Raw genomic sequence first — 19,689 nt, 5'->3', positions numbered from 1 at the left:
TAAAGATAAAGGTATAACAATACCAGAGTCAAACACTAAAAAAGATGAAACTTAATTGAAAGCAATTTTCAAGATAATCATCCAGTTTCCATCAATAAAATGCATTATGGGAACTCCAGTAAAACAACACCCAGTAGGTATTATTATCCCAAACCTACTCTAATGCATATTCTTTATGAAGAAGATTTCCTCCAGACACAAAAATCTTATCATGGAAAAACCATTTATGAATGGAATATAGATAGTCTTTCTGAATACCAGATATTTGAATTGTTGCATCAAATGATTATGTATTCAACAATTTACAAACAGAATAATAACGATGGCCATGAAATCGCCAGATTCTTGGTCAACGGTTTTACAAGAATCCGTAAAGGATGGTGGGATAATATCATCACTGAAACCCAACAGATTGAAATTTTAAGTGCATATAAAAGGGTTACAGAACCCATTACAAGAAATGTTCAAATAGAACAAGATGCAGTTTACACTCTTATCAATACCTTTTTACATCACTTCATTAGTGCCTCTACTGATGGTATTGAAGATAGAAGTAGAGAACTTTTACAGAATCTTAGATGCCCTTCTTTATCCCATTTTCGATGGTATAAAGATGTCTTCATGATGAGGGTTGTTAGACGTTCAGACGCTAATTGTGATCATTGGAAAGCCAAATTTATCGATGGCCTTCCAACTCTCTTTGCTGAGAGAATAAGAAAAAAAATTACGCGATAAACATAGCAAAATGTCTATTCCCTATTTAGAATATACCTATGGCGAACTCATAAGAATGGTCAAAGAAAAAGGTCTTGCTTTATGTAATGATCTTAAATTACAGAATCAAGTGAAAAAACAAAGTCATAATGAATTAGGTGAATTTTGTGAACAATTTGCCTATGACACTAAAATCTAGTATCTATCCAAACATAAAAATAAAAAACATAAATATGGAAAATCTTCAAAATTTTATTCCAAAAAATCCAGAAAATACAAACCATCTAAACAAATTGTCCGACAACCACAGCGTCCTAAATCTAAAGGCAAACATAAAACTTCTTATAGAAAGAAAGATAAGTCCACATTTAAATGTTTTAAATGTGGCCAAACAGGACATTATTCTAATTGTTGCATAGCTAAAATTCAACAAAAATTAAATGAACTAGCTTTGCACGATGAAATTCAGCTACAAATCCTTCAAATGCTTTCTGAAGATTCCAGCATAAGCTCAAGTTCAGATAATGAACTTGCTGCATTATATTCTTCCAACTCTGACGCAGAATCTGACTCCTCTCCAGAAATTTGTTTCTGCAAACATAATATTAATCAAATTTCAGAAAAAGCTAACTATAGGAAAACAATAGTTGAAATGAATGGATTTGATATTAGTAGCCCTAGTATCAATGTCCTTACAAAAAGTGAGCAAAATATGTGAAACATTGTTGACCAGATAACTAATCCAGAAATGAAATTAAAATATCTAGAACTCTATTATCAACAACAGAAGAAGGAAGAAATCAGTCTTCCTCCTAAACATTACAGTATGAAAGAAGTTTATAAAAGAATTCAAAATACAACTGAAGAAAAACCAATAACTATCCAGGATCTTAAGATGGAAGGAAATGCATTAAAAGTAAAATTAAGCATTTACAAAAAAATTCACCCCCAAAAAAAAAAAAGCATTTACAAACAGCAAATATGACTATCAATGGTGATATTAAAAAAATTAATACTTGGACGTGTTAAAAGGGCACAAAACCTTTTTAATTGATTTATCTCCTTGAATGATAAATATCAAGGGCCGAAGATAACTCCAATACTTTTTCGTTCTTTCTTCTTCTGCTTCTTCTTTTCTATGAGGTCTTTATTTTCTTCTTTCACTTTTTGCATTTTGAAATTTTAAAATAATTTTCACTTGCTTTTTTCTGGTTAACTGTATACACTTGTGCGCAGAAGAAACGTGTCCCATGGATCACCAAGTTCTAGTAGGCCAACAAGTATATTTTCAAGGTCCGTTTCCGTGTCCTATGTTTACTCCTTGGCCTGTACAATCCCGATCTGGTGCGCTGCCAGTATTCTAACCATATCCTGTGCAAGGAATGCCCTACTATCAGAGTTATCTAGGAAATGGCCCATTTTATCAGCCACCTTATCCACCAGTGGAGGATTCTCGATTCAATGTTAGTTATGGAGCAGGACAGAAAAAACACACCATGGATAGTAAAGACGACAATGTTGAATCAGAAGCATGGGAGATGGATGCCACCAAAATATGGTCACATGGTGATTCGGAGTTGGAGAGCGAAGCTTCCAAAGTTGGGGACTACAAAAGAAGGTCGGAAGATCAGGTAAAAAGAAATCAGGCATGGTTGTTATTCAGAACATCAATTACATCACTTCAAGAGGGAAGAATACTTCAGGTAATGAATCCCAATCTGTTTCTGACTCTGAAACTGAGAAGGAAGTTGGAGATTTTCTGGTCAGTGCTCCAGATAGGATGCACACGAACTCGTTGTCCTCAAAAATAAAATGAGGTCATGGATACAACCCTGCTTTGGACTATGAAATGCAGGCTCATGTTGAAGATAGTGCTTTATTGGATAACAGAAATAAGAAAGTTGTAGTAGATATCAAGCAAGGGTCCAAGAAGTCAGACAAGGATCAGAAGTCAAAAGTCGCTCCAGATGCTTTAGATAAGAAGACTGTGGGATCAATAAGAAAAGGGAAAAACTTCAAAAAAGAGTCCTTTGGATGATGCATGAGCTCGTGCTGAAAAACTAAGAGCTTTCAAAGCTGATCTCCAGAAAATGAAGAAAGAGATGGTACATTGCTTATTACACTTCAACACTCTACAACACAGTGAGAAGATTAGTAGCAAAACTCCTTATGATACTTGCGATATCACATCATGGGTTTGAAAAAGAGAAACAGCCTCCCCATTAACCCTTTGCAAACCCCACAGTGGCAGGAGCCCCATTCACTGGGCTGCCCTTTAGCTTTAGCTTCATGTTCTTATAGTTACCGTGCAATTTTTCTTTTGGCAGCTTAGCATGTTTGGCATTCCAATGGACTTCTTATATCTTCAAGTTGTTTTTTTTTTACCGGAAGAGAAAGATCGCAAGCGACTGGAGGCTTTGAAGATGGAGAGGGAAAAGAGAATTGCAGCAAAAGGCAGTTCGACTGCTCAGTTGGCATCCTCACAGAAAACCCCGAAAACAATTGCCAACAAAACTTTCGCGAAGCTCTGTCAAAGGAATAAAGTTCAGTGATTCAGAGCCGGGATCATCATCTCCTCTACAGAGATCTAAGATAAGAATTGCTTCAACTCGATCCAGTGAATCTCATAAAGCCTCTAAAAGCAACAAATCAAGTAATGGAAGCCACTTTCCAGGGAATAGGTCGACTAGATCAGTTTCATCATTACCAGAGCCAAGGAAAGAGAACAGTGATGTCACTCTAGATCCAAAGGTTCCCATGAATCCAAAGACTATCTGAGCCTAAAATAGTTAGCAGCCCTTATGTTGCTCCAGTGAAGTCACGACGTGCTGAATTAGTATCAAAGCCAAAGCTTTCAAATGAACTTGAGAGGAAAGACATATCTGCTATTATAAACCTTGATAAAAGCAAGGCTGCAACACTTCCTGAACTTAAGTTCAGAACATCTAAAGCGCCTTTGGTTGTAGGCTGGAACTCAGCTTAACCAGCAAAATAAAGATAAAGGTACAACAACACCAGAGTCAAACACTAAAAAAGATGAACCTGAAATTGAAAGCAATTTTCAAGATAATCATCCAGTTTCCATCAATAAAATGTATTATGGGAACTCCAGTAAAACAACACCCAGCAGGTATTATTATCCCAAACCAACTCTAATGCATATTCTTTATGAAGGAGATTTCCTCCAGACACAAAAATCTTATCATGGAAAAACCATTTATGAATGGAATATAGATAGTCTTTCTGAATACCAGATATTTGAATTGTTGCATCAAATGATTATGTATTCAACAATTTGTAAACAGAATGATAACTATGGCCATGAAATCTCCAGATTTTTGGTCAACGATTTTACAAGAATCCTTAAAGGATGGTGGGATAATATCATCACTGAAACCCAATAGATTGAAATTTTAAGTGCATATAAAAGGGTTACAGAACCCATTACAAGAAATGTTCAAACAGAACAAGATGCAGTTTACACTCTTATCAATACCATTTTACATCACTTCGTTGGTGCCTCTACTGATGGTATTGAAGATAGAAGTAGAGAACTTTTACAGAATCTTAGATGCCCTTCTTTATCCCATTTTCGATGTATAAAGATGTCTTCATGATGAGGGTTGTTAGACGTTCAGACGCTAATTGTGATCATTGGAATGCCAAATTTATCGATGGCCTTCCAACTCTCTTTGCTGAGAGAATTAGAAAAAAAATTACAGGATAAACATAGCAAAATGTCTATTCCCTATTCAGAATATACCTTTGGCCAACTCATAAGATTGGTCACAGAAAAAGGTCTTGCTTTATATAATGATCTTAAATTACAGAATCAAGTGGAAAAACAAAGTCGAAATGAATTAGGTAAATTTATTGAACAATTTGCCTATGACACTAAAATCTAGTATCTATCCAAACATAAAAATAAAAAACATAAATATGGAAAATCTTCAAAGTTTTATTCCAAAAAATCCAGAAAATACAAACCATCTAAAAAAATTGTCCAGCAACCCCAGCCTCCTAAATCTAAAGGCAAACATAAAACTTCTCACAAAAAGAAAGATAAGTCCACAGTTAAATGTTTTAAATGTGGCCAAACAGGACATTATGCTAATTGTTGCAAAGCTAAAATTCAACAAAAATTAAATGAACTAGCTTTGGATGATGAAATTCAGCTACAAATCCTGCAAATGCTTTCTGAAGATTCCTGCATAAGCTCAAGTTCAGATAATGAACTTGTTGCATTATATTCTTCCAACTCTGACTCAGAATCTGACTCCTCTCCAGAAATTTGTTTCTGCAAACATAATATTAATCAAATTTCAGAAGAAGCTAACAATAGGAAAACAATAGTTGAAATGAATGGACATGATATTAGTAGCCCTAGTATCAACGTCCTTACAAAAAGTGAGCAAAATATGTGAAACATTGCTGACTAGATAACTAATCCAGAAATGAAATTAAAATATCTAGAACTCTATTATCAACAACAGAAGAAGGAAGAAATCGGTCTTCCTCCTAAACATTACAGTATGAAAGAAGTTTATAAAAGAATTCAAAATACAACTGAAGAAAAACCAATAACTATCCAGGATCTTAAGATGGAAGGAAATACTTTAAAAGTAAAATTAAGCATTTACAAAAAAATTCACCAAAAAAAAAAAAAGCATTTACAAACAGCAAATAAAGCTATGAATGCTGATATGAAAAAAATTAATACTTGGACGTGTTAAGAGGGCACAAAACCTTTTTAATTGATTTTTCTCCTAGAATGATAAATATCAAGGGCCAAAGATAACTCCAATACTTTTTCTTTCTTTCTTTCTTTCTTCTTCTTCTTCTTTTTTTCTATGAGGTCTTTATTTTCTTCTTTCACTTTTTGCATTTTGAAATTTTAAAATAACTTTCACTTTCTTTTTTCTGGTTAATTGTATACACTTGTGCGTAGAAGAAACGTGTCCCATGGATCACCAAGTTCCAGTAGGCCAACAAGTATATTTTCAAGGTCCGTTTCCGTGTCCTATGTTTCCTCCCTGGCCTGTACAATCCCCATCTGGTGCGCTGCCAGTCTTCTAACCATATCCTGTGGAGGGAATGCCCTACTATAAGAGTTATCTAGGAAATGGCCCATTTTATCAGCCACCTTATTCACCAGTGGAGGATTCTCGATTCAATGTTGGTTATGGAGTAGGACAGAAAAAACACACCATGGATAGTAAAGACATCAATGTTGAATCAGAAGCATGGGAGATGGATGCCACCAAAACAAGGTCACATGGTGATTCAGAGTTGGAGAGCGAAGCTTCACAAAGCTGGGGACAAAAAAAGAAGGTCGGAAGATCAGGTAAAAAGAAATCAGGCATGGTTGTTATTCAGAACATCAATTACATCACTTCAAGAGGGAAGAATTCTTCAGGCAATGAATCCCAATCAGTTTCTGACTCTGAAACTGACAAGGAAGCTGGAGATTTTCAGGTCAGTGCTCCAGATAGGATACACAAGAACTCGTTGTCCTCAAAAAGAAAACGAGGTCATGGATACAACCCTGCTTTGGACTATGAAATGCAGGCTCATGTTGAAGATGCTGCTTCATTGGATAACAGAAATAAGGAAGTTGTAGTAGATATCAAGCAAGGGTCCAAGAAGTCAGACAAGGATCAGAAGTCAAAAGTCGCTCCAGATGCTTTAGATAAGAAGACAGTGGGACCAATAAGAAAAGGGAAAAACTTCAAAAAAGAGTCCTTTGGATGATGCACGAGCTTGCGCTAAAAAACTAAGAGCTTTCAAAGCTGATCTCCAGAAAATGAAGAAAGAGAAGGTACATTGCTTATTACACTTCAACACTCTACAACACAGTGAGAAGATTAGTAGCAAAACTCCTTATGATACTTGCGATATCACATCATGGGTTTGAAAAAGAGAAACAGCCTCCCCATTAACCCTTTGCAAACCCGACAGTGGCAGGAGCCCCATTCACTGGGCTGCCCTTTAGCTTTAGCTTCAGGTTCTTATAGTTACAGTGCAATTTTTCTTTTGGCAGCTTAGCATGTTTGGCATTCCAATGGACTTCTTAAATCTTCAAGTTGTTTTTTTTACCGAAAGAGAAGGATATCAAGCGACAGGAAGCTTTAAAGATGGAGAGGGAAAAGAGAATTGCTTTGCGCCAAGCTCTGTCAAAGGAATAAAGTTCAGTGATTCAGAGCCGGGATCATCATCTCCTCTACAGAGATCTAAGATAAGAATTGCTTCAACTAGATCCAGTGAATCTCATAAAGCCTCTGAAAGCAACAAATCAAGTAATGGAAGCCACTTTCCAGGGAATAGGTTGACAAGATCAGTTTCATCATTACCAGAGCCAAGGAAAGAGAACAGTGATGTCACTCCAGATCCAAAGGTTCCCATGAATCCAAAGACTATCTGAGCCTAAAATAGTTAGCAGCCCTTATGTTGCTCTAGTGAAGTCACGACGTGCTGAATTAGTATCAAAGCCAAAGCTTTCAAATGAACTTGAGAGGAAAGACATATCTGCTATTATAAACCTTGATAAAAGCAAGGCTGCAACACTTCCTGAACTTAAGATTAGAACATCTAAAGCGCCTTTGTATGTAGGCCGGAACTCAGCTTAACCAGCAAAATAAAGATAAAGGTATAACAATACCAGAGTCAAACACTAAAAAAGATGAACCTGAAATTGAAAGCAATTTTCAAGATAATCACCCAGTTTCCATCAATAAAATGCATTATGGGAACTCCAGTAAAACAACCCCCAGTAGGTATTATTATCCCAAACCAACTCTAATGCATATTCTTTATGAAGAAGATTTCCTCTAGACACAAAAATCTTATCATGGAAAAACCATTTATGAATGGAATATCGATAGTCTTTCTGAATACCAGATATTTGAATTGTTGCATCAAATGATTATGTATTCAACAATTTGCAAAAAGAATGACAACGATGGCCATGAAATCGCCAGATTTTTGGTCAACGGTTTTACAAGAATCCTTAAAGGATGGTGGGATAATATCATCACTGAAACCCAACAGATTGAAATTTTAAGTGCATATAAAATGGTTACAGAACCCATTACAAGAAATGTTCAAACAGAACAAGATGCAGTTTACACTCTTATCAATACCATTTTACATCACTTCGTTAGTGCCTCTACTAATGGTATTGAAGATAGAAGTAGAAAAATTTTACAGAATCTTAGATGCCCTTCTTTATCCCATTTTCGATGGTATAAAGATGTCTTCATGATGAGGGTTGTTAGACGTTCAGACGCTAATTGTGATCATTTGAAAGCCAAATTTATCGATGGCCTTCCTACTCTCTTTGCTGACAGAATAAGAAAAAAAATTACGGGATAAACATAGCAAAATGTCTATTCCTTATTCAGAATATACCTATGTTCAACTCATAAGAATGGTCAAAGAAAAAGGTCTTGCTTTATGTAATGACCTTAAATTACAGAATCAAGTGACAAAACAAAGTCATAATGAATCAGGTGAATTTTGTGAAAAATTTGCCTATGACACTAAAATCTAGTATCTATCCAATCATAAAAATAAAAAACATAAATATGGAAAATCTTCAAAGTTTTATTCCAAAAAATCCAGAAAATACAAACCATCTAAACAAATTGTCCAGTAACCACAACCTCCTAAATCTAAAGGCAAACATAAAACTTCTTAAAAAAAGAAAGATAAGTCCACATTTAAATGTTTTAAATGTGGCCAAACAGGACATTATGCTAATTGTTGCAAAGCTAAAATTCAACAAAAATTAAATGAACTAGCTTTGGACGATGAAATTCAGCTACAAACCCTTCAAATGCTTTCTGAAGATTCCAGCAAAAGCTCAAGTTCAGATAATGAACCTGCTACATTATATTCTTCCAACTCTGACGCAGAATCTGACTCCTCTCCAGAAATTTGTTTCTGCAAACATAATATTAATCAAATTTCAGAAGAAGCTAACTATAGGAAAACAATAGTTGAAATGAATGGACTTGATATTAGTAGCCCTAGTATCAATGTCCTTACAAAAAGTGAGCAAAATATGTGAAACATTGCTGACCAGATAACTAATCCAGAAATGAAATTAAAATATCTAGAACTCTATTATCAACAACAGAAGAAGGAAGAAATCGGCCTTCCTCCTAAACATTACAGTATGAAAGAAGTTTATAAAAGAATTCAAAATACAACCGAAGAAAAACCAGTAACTATCCAGGATCTTAAGATGGAAGGAAATGCTTTAAAAGTAAAATTAAGCATTTACAAAAAAATTCACCCAAGAAAAAAAAAAGCATTTACAAACAGCAAATATAACTATCAATGCTGATATTAAAAAAATTAATACTTGGACGTGTTAAAAGGGCACAAAACCTTTTTAATTGATTTATCTCCTAGGATGACAAATATCAAGGGCCAAAGATAACTCCAATACTTTTTCGTTTTTTCTTTTTCTTCTTCTTCTTTTCTATGAGGTCTTTATTTTCTTCTTTCACTTTTTGCATTTTGAAATTTTAAAATAATTTTCACTTGCTTTTTTCTAGTTAACTGTATACACTTGTGCATAGAAGAAATGTGTCCCATGGATCACCAAGTTCCAGTAGGCCAACAAGTATATTTTCAAGGTCCGTTTCCGTGTCCTATGTTTCCTCCCTGGCCTGTACACTCCCCATCTGGTGTGCTACCAGTCTTCTAACCATATCCTGTGCAAGGAATGCCCTACTATCTTGGAAATGACCCATTTTATCAGCCACCTTATCCACCAGTGGAGGATTTTCGAATCAATGTTGGTTATGGAGCAGGACAAAAAAACACACCATGGATAGTAAAGACAACAATGTTGAATCAGAAGCATGGGAGATGGATGCCACTAAAACAAGGTCACATGGTGATTCAGAGTTGGAGAGCGAAGCTTCACAAAGCTGGGGACTACAAAAGAAGGTCGGAAGATCAGGTAAAAGGAAATCAGGCATGGTTGTTATTCAGAACATCAATTACATCACTTCAAGAGGGAAGACTTCTTCAGGCAATGAATCCCAATCAGTTTCTCTCTTTGAAACTGACAAGGAAGCTGGAGATTCTCAGGTCAGTGCTCCAGATAGGATGCACAAGAACTCGTTGTACTCAAAAAAGAACGAGGTCATGGATACAACCCTGCTTTGGACTATGAAATGCAGGCTCATGTTGAAGATGCTGCTTCATTGGATAACAGAAATAAGAAAGTTGTAGTAGATATCAAGCAAGGGTCCAAGAAGTCAGACAAGGATCAGAAGTCAAAAGTCGCTCCAGATGCTTTAGATAAGAAGACTGTGGGACCGATAAGAAAAGGGAAAAACTTCAAAAAAGAGTCCTTTGGATGATGCACAAGCTCGTGCTGAAAATCTAAGAGCTTTCAAAGCTGATCTCCAGAAAATGAAGAAAGAGAAGGTACATTGCTTATTACACTTCAACACTCTACAACACAGTGAGAAGATTAGTAGCAAAACTCCTTATGATACTTGCGATATCACATCATGGGTTTGAAAAAGAGAAACAGCCTCCCCATTAACCCTTTGCAAACCCCACAGTGGCAGGAGCCCCATTCACTGGGCTGCCCTTTAGCTTTAGCTTCATGTTCTTATAGTTACAGTGCAATTTTTCTTTTGGCAGCTTCGCATGTTTGGCATTCCAATGGACTTGTTATATCTTCAAGTTGTTTTTTTTTACCGGAAGAGAAAGATCGCAAGCGACTGGAAGCTTTGAAGATGGAGAGGGAAAAGAGAATTGCAGCAAAAGGCAGTTCAACTGCTCAGTTGGCATCCTCACAGAAAACCCTGAAAACAATTGCCAACAAAACTTGCGCTAAGCTCTGTCAAAGGAATAAAGTTCAGTGATTCAGAGCCGGGATCATCATCTCCTCTACAGAGATCTAAGATAAGAATTGCTTCAACTAGATCCAGTGAATCTCATAAAGCCTCTAAAAGCAACAAATCAAGTAATGGAAGCCACTTTCTAGGGAATAGGTCGACTAGATCAATTTCATCATTACCAGAGCCAAGGAAAGAGAATAGTGATGTCACTCCAGATCCAAAGGTTCCCATGAATCCAAAGACTATCTGAGCCTAAAATAGTTAGCAACCCTTATGTTGCTCCAGTGAAGTCACGACGTGCTGAATTAGTATCAAAGCCAAAGCTTTCAAATGAACTTGAGAGGAAAGACATATCTGCTATTATAAACCTTGATAAAAGCACGGCTGCAACACTTCCTGAACTTAAGATCAGAACATCTAAAGTGCCTTTGGATGTAGGCCGGAAGTCAGCTCAACCAGCAAAATAAAGATAAAGGTACAACAATACCAGAGTCAAACACTAAAAAAGATGAACATGAAATTGAAAGTAATTTTCAAGATAATCATCCAGTTTCCATCAATAAAATGCATTATGGGAACTCCAGTAAAACAACACCCAGTAGGTATTATTATCCCAAACCTACTCTAATGCATATTCTTTATGAAGAAGATTTCCTCCAGACACAAAAATCTTATCACGGAAAAACCATTTATGAATGGAATATAGATAGTCTTTCTGAATACCAGATATTTGAATTGTTGCAACAAATGATTATGTATTCAACAATTTGCAAACCGAATGATAACGATGGCCATGAAATCGCCAGATTTTTGGTCAACGGTTTTACAAGAATCCTTAAAGGATGGTGGGATAATATCATCATTGAAACCCAACAGATTGAAATTTTAAGTGCATATAAAAGGGTTACAGAACCCATTACAAGAAATGTTCAAACAGAACAAGATGCAGTTTACATTCTTATCAATACCATTTTACATCACTTTGTTGGTGCATCTACTGATGGTATTGAAGATAGAAGTAGAGAACTTTTACAGAATCTTAGATGCCCTTCTTTATCCCATTTTCGATGGTATAAAGATGTCTTCATGATGAGGGTTGTTAGACGTTCAGACGCTAATTGTGATCATTGGAAAGCCAAATTTATCGATAGCCTTCCAACTCTCTTTGCTGAGAGAATTAGAAAAATAATTACGGGATAAACATAGCAAAATGTCTATTCCCTATTCAGAATATACCTATGGCCAACTCATAAGATTGGTCACAGAAAAAGGTCTTGCTTTATGTAATTATCTTAAATTACAGAATCAAGTGAAAAAACAAAGTCATAATGAATTAGGTGAATTTTGTGAACAATTTGCCTATGACACTAAAATCTAGTATCTATCCAAACATAAAAATAAAAAACATAAATATGGAAAATCTTCAAAGTTTTATTCCAAAAAATCCAGAAAATACAAACCATCTAAACAAATTGTCCAGTAACCACAGCCTCCTAAATCTAAAGGCAAACATAAAACTTCTTACAAAAAGAAAGATAAGTCCACATTTAAATGTTTTAAATATGGCCAAACAGGACATTATGCTAATTGTTGCAAAGCTAAAATTCAACAAAAATTAAATGAACTAGCTTTGGACGATGAAATTCAGCTACAAATCCTTCAAATGCTTTCTGAAGATTCCAGCAAAAGCTCAAGTTCAGATAATGAACCTGCTGCATTATATTCTTCCAACTCTGACGCAGAATCTGACTCCTCTCCAGAAATTTGTTTCTGCAAACATAATATTAATCAAATTTCAGAAGAAGCTAACTATAGGAAAACAATAGTTGAAATGAATGGACATGATATTAGTAGCCCTAGTATCAACGTCCTTACAAAAAGTGAGCAAAATATGTGAAACATTGCTGACCAGATAACTAATCTAGAAATGAAATTAAAATATCTGGAACTCTATTATCAACAACAGAAGAAGGAAGAAATCGGTCTTCCTCCTAAACATTACAGTATGAAAGAAGTTTATAAAAGAATTCAAAATACAACCGAAGAAAAACCAGTAACTATCCAGGATCTTAAGATGGAAGGAAAGGCTTTAAAAGTAAAATTAAGCAATTACAAAAAAATTCACCAAAAAAAAAAGAATTTACAAACAGCAAATATAGCTATCAATGCTGATATTAAAAAAATTAATACTTGGACGTGTTAAAAGGGCACAAAACCTTTTTAATTGATTTTTCTCCTAGAATGACAAATATCAAGGGCCAAAGATAACTCCAATACTTTTTCTTTCTTTCTTTCTTCTTCTTCTTCTTATTTTCTATGAGGTCTTTATTTTCTTCTTTCACTTTTTGCATTTTGAAATTTTAAAATATTTTTCACTTGCTTTTTTTCTGGTTAATTGTATACACTTGTGCGCAGAAGAAACGTGTCCCATGGATCACCAAGTTCCAGTAGGCCAACAAGTATATTTTCAAGGTCCGTTTCCGTGTCCTATGTTTCCTCCCTGGCCTATACAATCCCCATCTGGTGCGCTGCCAGTCTTCTAACCATATCCTGTGCAAGGAATGCCCTACTATCAGAGTTATCTAGGAAATGGCCAATTTTATCAGCCACCTTATCCACCAGTGGAGGATTCTCGATTCAATGTTGGTTATGGAGCAGGACAGAAAAAACACACCGTGGATAGTAAAGACAACAATGTTGAATCAGAAGCATGGGAGATGGATGCCACCAAAACAAGGTCACATGGTGATTCGGAGTTGGAGAGCGAAGCTTCACAACGTTGGGGACCACAAAAGAAGGTCGGAAGATCAGGTAAAAAGAAATCAGGCATGGTTTTTATTCAGAACATCAATTACATCACTTCAAGAGGGAAGACTTCTTCAGGTAATGAATCCCAATCAGTTTCTCTCTTTGAAACTGACACGGAAGCTGGAGATTTTCTGGTCAGTGCTCCAAATAGGATGCACACGAACTCGTTGTCCTCAAAAATAAAATGAGGTCATGGATACAACCCTGCTTTGGACTATGAAATGCAGGCTCATGTTGAAGATGGTGCTTTATTGGATAACAGAAATAAGAAAGTTGTAGTAGATATCAAGCAAGGGTCCAAGAAGTCAGACAAGGATCAGAAGTCAAAAGTCGCTCCAGATGCTTTAGATAAGAAGACTGTGGGATCAATAAGAAAAGGGAAAAACTTCAAAAAAGAGTCCTTTGGATGATGCACGAGCTCGTGCTGAAAAACTAAGAGCTTTCAAGGCTGATCTCCAGAAAATGAAGAAAGAGAAGGTACATTGCTTATTACACTTCAACACTCTACAACACAGTGAGAAGATTAGTAGCAAAATTCCTTATGATACTTGCGATATCACATTATGGGTTTGAAAAAGAGAAACAGCCTCCCCATTAACCCTTTGCAAACCCCACAGTGGCAGGAGCCCCATTCACTGGGCTGCCCTTTAGCTTTAGCTTCATGTTCTTTTAGTTACAGTGCAATTTTTCTTTTGGCAGCTTAGCATGTTTGGCATTCCAATGGACTTGTTATATCTTCAAGTTGTTTTTTTTTACCGGAAGAGAAAGATCGCAAGCGACTGGAAGCCTTGAAGATGGAGAGGGAAAAGAGAATTGCAGCAAAAGGCAGTTCGACTGCTCAGTTGGCATCCTCACAGAAAACCCCGAAAACAATTGCCAACAAAACTTGCGCTAAGCTCTGTCAAAGGAATAAAGTTCAGTGATTCAGAGCCGGGATCATCATCTCCTCTACAGAGATCTAAGATAAGAATTGCTTCAACTGGATCTAGTGAATCCCATAAAGCCTCTAAAAGCAACAAATCAAGTAATGGAAGCCACTTTCCAAGGAAGAGGTCGACTAGATCAGTTTCATCATTACTAGAGCCAAGGAAAGAGAACAGTGATGTCACTCCAGATCCACAGGTTCCCATGAATCCAAAGACTATCTGAGCCTAAAATAGTTAGCAGCCCTTATGTTGCTCTAGTGAAGTCACGACGTGCTGAATTAGTATCAAAGCCAAAGCTTTCAAATGAACTTGAGAGGAAAGACATATCTGTTATTATAAACCTTGATTAGAGCAAGGCTGCAACACTTCCTGAACTTAAGTTCAGAACATCTAAAGCGCCTTTGGTTGTAGGCTGGAACTCAGCTTAACCAGCAAAATAAAGATAAAGGTACAACAACACCAGAGTCAAACACTAAAAAAGATGAACCTGAAATTGAAAGCAATTTTCAAGATAATCATCCAGTTTCCATCAATAAAATGTATTATGGGAACTCCAGTAAAACAACACCCAGCAGGTATTATTATCCCAAACCAACTCTAATGCATATTCTTTATGAAGGAGATTTCCTCCAGACACAAAAATCTTATCATGGAAAAACCATTTATGAATGGAATATAGATAGTCTTTCTGAATACCAGATATTTGAATTGTTGCATCAAATGATTATGTATTCAACAATTTGCAAACAGAATGATAACTATGGCCATGAAATCTCCAGATTTTTGGTCAACGGTTTTACAAGAATCCTTAAAGGATGGTGGGATAATATCATCACTGAAACCCAATAGATTGAAATTTTAAGTGCATATAAAAGGGTTACAGAACCCATTACAAGAAATGTTCAAACAGAACAAGATGCAGTTTACACTCTTATCAATACCATTTTACATCACTTCGTTGGTGCCTCTACTGATGGTATTGAAGATAGAAGTAGAGAACTTTTACAGAATCTTAGATGCCCTTCTTTATCCCATTTTCGATGGTATAAAGATGTCTTCATGATGAGGGTTGTTAGACGTTCAGACGCTAATTGTGATCATTGGAAAGCCAAATTTATCGATGGCCTTCCAACTCTCTTTGCTGAGAGAATTAGAAAAATAATTACGGGATAAACATAGCAAAATGTCTATTCCCTATTCAGAATATACCTACGGCCAACTCATAAGATTGGTCACAGAAAAAGTGCAAATACCAGGGTACAGAACCCATTACAAGAAATGTTCAAACAGAACAAGATGTAGTTTATACTCTTATCAATACCATTTTACATCACTTCTTTGGTGCCTCTGCTGATGGTATTGAAGATAGAAGTAGAGAACTTTTACAGAATCTTAGATGGCCTTCTTTATCCCATTTTCGATGCTATGAAGATGTCTTCATGATGAGGGTTATTAGATGTTCAGACGCTAATTGTGGTCACTGGAAAGCCAAATTTATCGATGGCCTTCCAACTCTCTTTGCTGAGAGAGTTAGAAAAAAAATTACGGGATAAACATAGATAATTGTATATTCCCTATTCAGAATATACCTATGGCCAACTCATAAGATTGGTCACAGAAAAAGGTCTTGCTTTATGTAATGATCTTAAATTACAGAATCAAGTGAAAAAACAAAGTCATAATGAATTAGGTGAATTTTGCGAACAATTTGCCTATGACACTAAAATCTAGTATCTATCCAAACGTAAAAATAAAAAACATAAATATGGAAAATCTTCAAAGTTTTATTCCAAAAAATCCTGAAAATAAAAACCATCTAAACAAATTGTCCAGCAACCACAGCCTCCTAAATCTAAAGGCAAACATAAAACTTCTTACAAAAAGAAAGATAAGTTCACAGTCAAATGTTTTAAATGTGGCCAAACAGGACATTATGCTAATTGTTGCAAAGCTAAAATTCAACAAAAATTAAATGAACTAGCTTTGGACGATGAAATTCAGCTACAAATCCTTCAAATGCTTTCTGAAGATTCCAGCATAAGCTCAAGTTCAGATAATGAACTTGCTGCATTATATTCTTCCAACTCTGACTCAGAATCTGACTCCTCTCTAGAAATTTGTTTCTACAATCATAATATCAATCAAATTTCAGAAGAAGCTAACTATAGGAAAACAATAATTGAAATGAATGGACTTGATATTAGCAGCCCTAGTATCAATGTCCTTACAAAAACTGAGCAAAATATGTGAAACATTGCTGACCAGATAACTAATCCAGAAATGAAATTAAAATATCTAGAACTCTATTATCAACAACAGAAGAAGGAAGAAATCGGTCTTCCTCCTAAACATTACAGTATGAAAGAAGTTTATAAAAGAATTCAGAATACAACTGAAGAAAAACCAATAACTATCCAGGATCTTAAGATGGAAAGAAATGCTTTAAAAGTAAAATTAAGCATTTACAAAAAAATTCACCAAAAAAAAAAAAAAGGATTTACAAAAAACAAATATAACTATCAATGCTGATATTAAAAAAATTAATACTTGGACGTGTTAAAAGGGCACAAAACCTTTTTAATTGATTTATCTCCTAGAATGATAAATATCAAGGGCCAAAGATAACTCCAATACTTTTTCTTTCTTTCTTTCTTTCTTCTTCTTCTTCTTCTTCTTCTTCTTCTTCTTTTCTATGAGGACTTTATTTTCTTCTTTCACTTTTTGCATTTTGAAATTTGAAAATAATTTTCACTTGCTTTTTTCTGGTTAACTGTATACACTTGTGCGCAGAAGAAACGTGTCCCGTGGATCACCAAGTTCCAGTAGGCCAACAAGTATATTTTCAAGGTCCGTTTCCGTGTCCTATGTTTCCTCCCTGGCCTGTACAATCCCCATCTGGTGCGCTGCCAGTCTTCTAACCATATCCTGTGCAAGGAATGCCCTACTATCAGAGTTATCTAGGAAATGGTCCATTTTATCAGCCACCTTATCCACCAGTGAAGGATTTTCGATTCAATGTTGGTTATGGAGTAGGACAGAAAAAACACACCATGGATAGTAAAGACAACAATGTTGAATCAGAAGCATGGGAGATGGATGCCACCAAAACAAGGTCACATGGTGATTCGGAGTTGGAGAGCGAAGCTTCACAAAGCTGGGGACCACAAAAGAAGGTCGGAAGATCAGGTAAAAAGAAATCAGGCATGGTTGTTATTCAGAACATCAATTACATCACTTCAAGAGGGAAGAATTCTTCAGGCAATGAATCCTAATCAGTTTCTGACTCTGAAACTGACAAGGAAGCTGGAGATTTTCAGGTCAGTGCACCAAATAGCATGCACAAGAACTCGTTGTCCTCAAAAAGAAAACGAGGTCATGGATACAACCCTGCTTTGGACTATGAAATGCAGGCTCATGTTGAAGATGCTGCTTCATTGGATAACAGAAATAAGAAAGTTGTAGTAGATATCAAGCAAGGGTCCAAGAAGTCAGACAAGGATCAGAAGTCAAAAGTCGCTCCAGATGCTTTAGATAAGAAGACTGTGGGACCAATAAGAAAATGGAAAAACTTCAAAAAAGAGTCCTTTGGATGATGCACGAGCTCGTGCTGAAAAACTAAGAGCTTTCAAAGCTGATCTCCAGAAAATGAAGAAAGAGAAGGTACATTGCTTATTACACTTCAACACTCTACAACACAGTGAGAAGATTAGTAGCAAAACTCCTTATGATACTTGCGATATCACATTATGGGTTTGAAAAAGAGAAACAGCCTCCCCATTAACCCTTTGCAAACCCCATAGTGGCAGGAGCCCCATTCACTGGGCTACCCTTTAGCTTTAGCTTCATGTTCTTATAGTTACAGTGCAATTTTTCTTTTGACAGCTTAGCATGTTTGGCATTCCAATGGACTTCTTATATCTTCAAGTTGTTTTTTTTTACCGGAAGAGAAAGATCGCAAGCGACTGGAAGCTTTGAAGATGGAGAGGGAAAAGAGAATTGTAGCAAAAGGCAGTTCGACTGCTCAGTTGGCATCCTCACAGAAAACCCCGAAAACAATTGCCAACAAAACTTGCGCTAAGCTCTGTCAAAGGAATAAAGTTCAGTGATTCAGAGCCGGGATCATCATCTCCTCTACAGAGATCTAAGATAAGAATTGCTTCAACTGGATCCAGTGAATCTCATAAAGCCTCTAAAAGCAACAAATCAAGTAATGGAAGCCACTTTCCAGGGAATAGGTCGACTAGATCAGTTTCATCATTACCAGAGCCAAGGAAAGAGAACCGTGATGTCACTCCAGATCCAAAGGTTCCCATGAATCCAAAGACTATCTGAGCCTAAAATAGTTAGCAGCCCTTATGTTGCTCCAGTGATGTCACGACGTGCTGAATTAGTATCAAAGCCAAAGCTTTCAAATGAACTTGAGAGGAAAGACATATCTGCTATTATAAACCTTGATAAAAGCAAGGCTGCAACACTTCCTGAACTTAAGATCAGAACATCTAAAGCGCCTTTGGATGTAGGCCAGAACTCAGCTTAACCAGCAAAATAAAGGTAAAGGTATAACAATACCAGAGTCAAACACTAAAAAAGATGAACCTAAAATTGAAAGCAATTTTCAAGATAATCATCCAGTTTCCATCAATAAAATGCATTATGGGAACTCCAGTAAAACAACACCCAGTAGGTATTATTATCCCAAACCTACTCTAATGCATATTCTTTATGAAGAAGATTTCCTCCAGACACAAAAATCTTATCATGGAAAAACCATTTATGAATGGAATATAGATAGTCTTTCTGAATACCAGATATTTGAATTGTTGCATCAAATGATTATGTATTCAACAATTTACAAACAGAATGATAACGATGGCCATGAAATTGCCAGATTTTTGGTCAACGGTTTTACAAGAATCCTTAAAGGATGGTGGGATAATATCATCACTGAAACCCAACAGATTGAAATTTTAAGTGCATATAAAAGGGTTACAGAACCCATTACAAGAAATGTTCAAATAGAACAAGATGCAGTTTACACTCTTATCAATACCATTTTACATCACTTCGTTAGTGCCTCTACTGATGGTATTGAAGATAGAAGTAGAGAACTTTTACAGAATCTTAGATGCCCTTCTTTATCCCATTTTCAATGGTATAAAGATGTCTTCATGATGAGGGTTGTTAGATGTTCAGACGCTAATTGTGATCATTGGAAAGCCAAATTTATCGATGGCCTTCCAACTCTCTTTGCTGAGAGAATAAGAAAAAAAATTACAAGATAAACATAGCAAAATGTCTATTCCCTATTCAGAATATACCTATGGCCAACTCATAAGAATGGTCAAAGAAAAAGGTCTTGCTTTATGTAATGATCT

General features: G+C 35.9%; 5 pseudogenes; all 5 read left to right on the top strand.

Moving 5' to 3' along the window:
- The first annotated feature begins 162 nt into the window (after positions 1 to 162).
- LOC145819116 (uncharacterized) lies at positions 163 to 3,697 on the top strand (annotated as a pseudogene).
- A 1,979-nt stretch (positions 3,698 to 5,676) lies between these two features.
- LOC145819115 (uncharacterized) lies at positions 5,677 to 8,782 on the top strand (annotated as a pseudogene).
- Positions 8,783 to 9,304: 522 nt separating this feature from the next.
- On the top strand, positions 9,305 to 11,047 carry LOC145819114 (uncharacterized; annotated as a pseudogene).
- A 160-nt stretch (positions 11,048 to 11,207) lies between these two features.
- LOC145819113 (uncharacterized) lies at positions 11,208 to 14,742 on the top strand (annotated as a pseudogene).
- A 53-nt stretch (positions 14,743 to 14,795) lies between these two features.
- Positions 14,796 to 18,851, top strand: LOC145819112 (uncharacterized; annotated as a pseudogene).
- Positions 18,852 to 19,689: the final 838 nt, after the last annotated feature.

The sequence above is a fragment of the Camellia sinensis genome, chromosome 2, assembly GCF_055761805.1.
Source record: "Camellia sinensis isolate YWXY chromosome 2, ASM5576180v1, whole genome shotgun sequence".
Lineage (NCBI taxonomy): Eukaryota > Viridiplantae > Streptophyta > Magnoliopsida > Ericales > Theaceae > Camellia > Camellia sinensis.
This window is presented reverse-complemented; position numbering and strand designations above follow the sequence as displayed.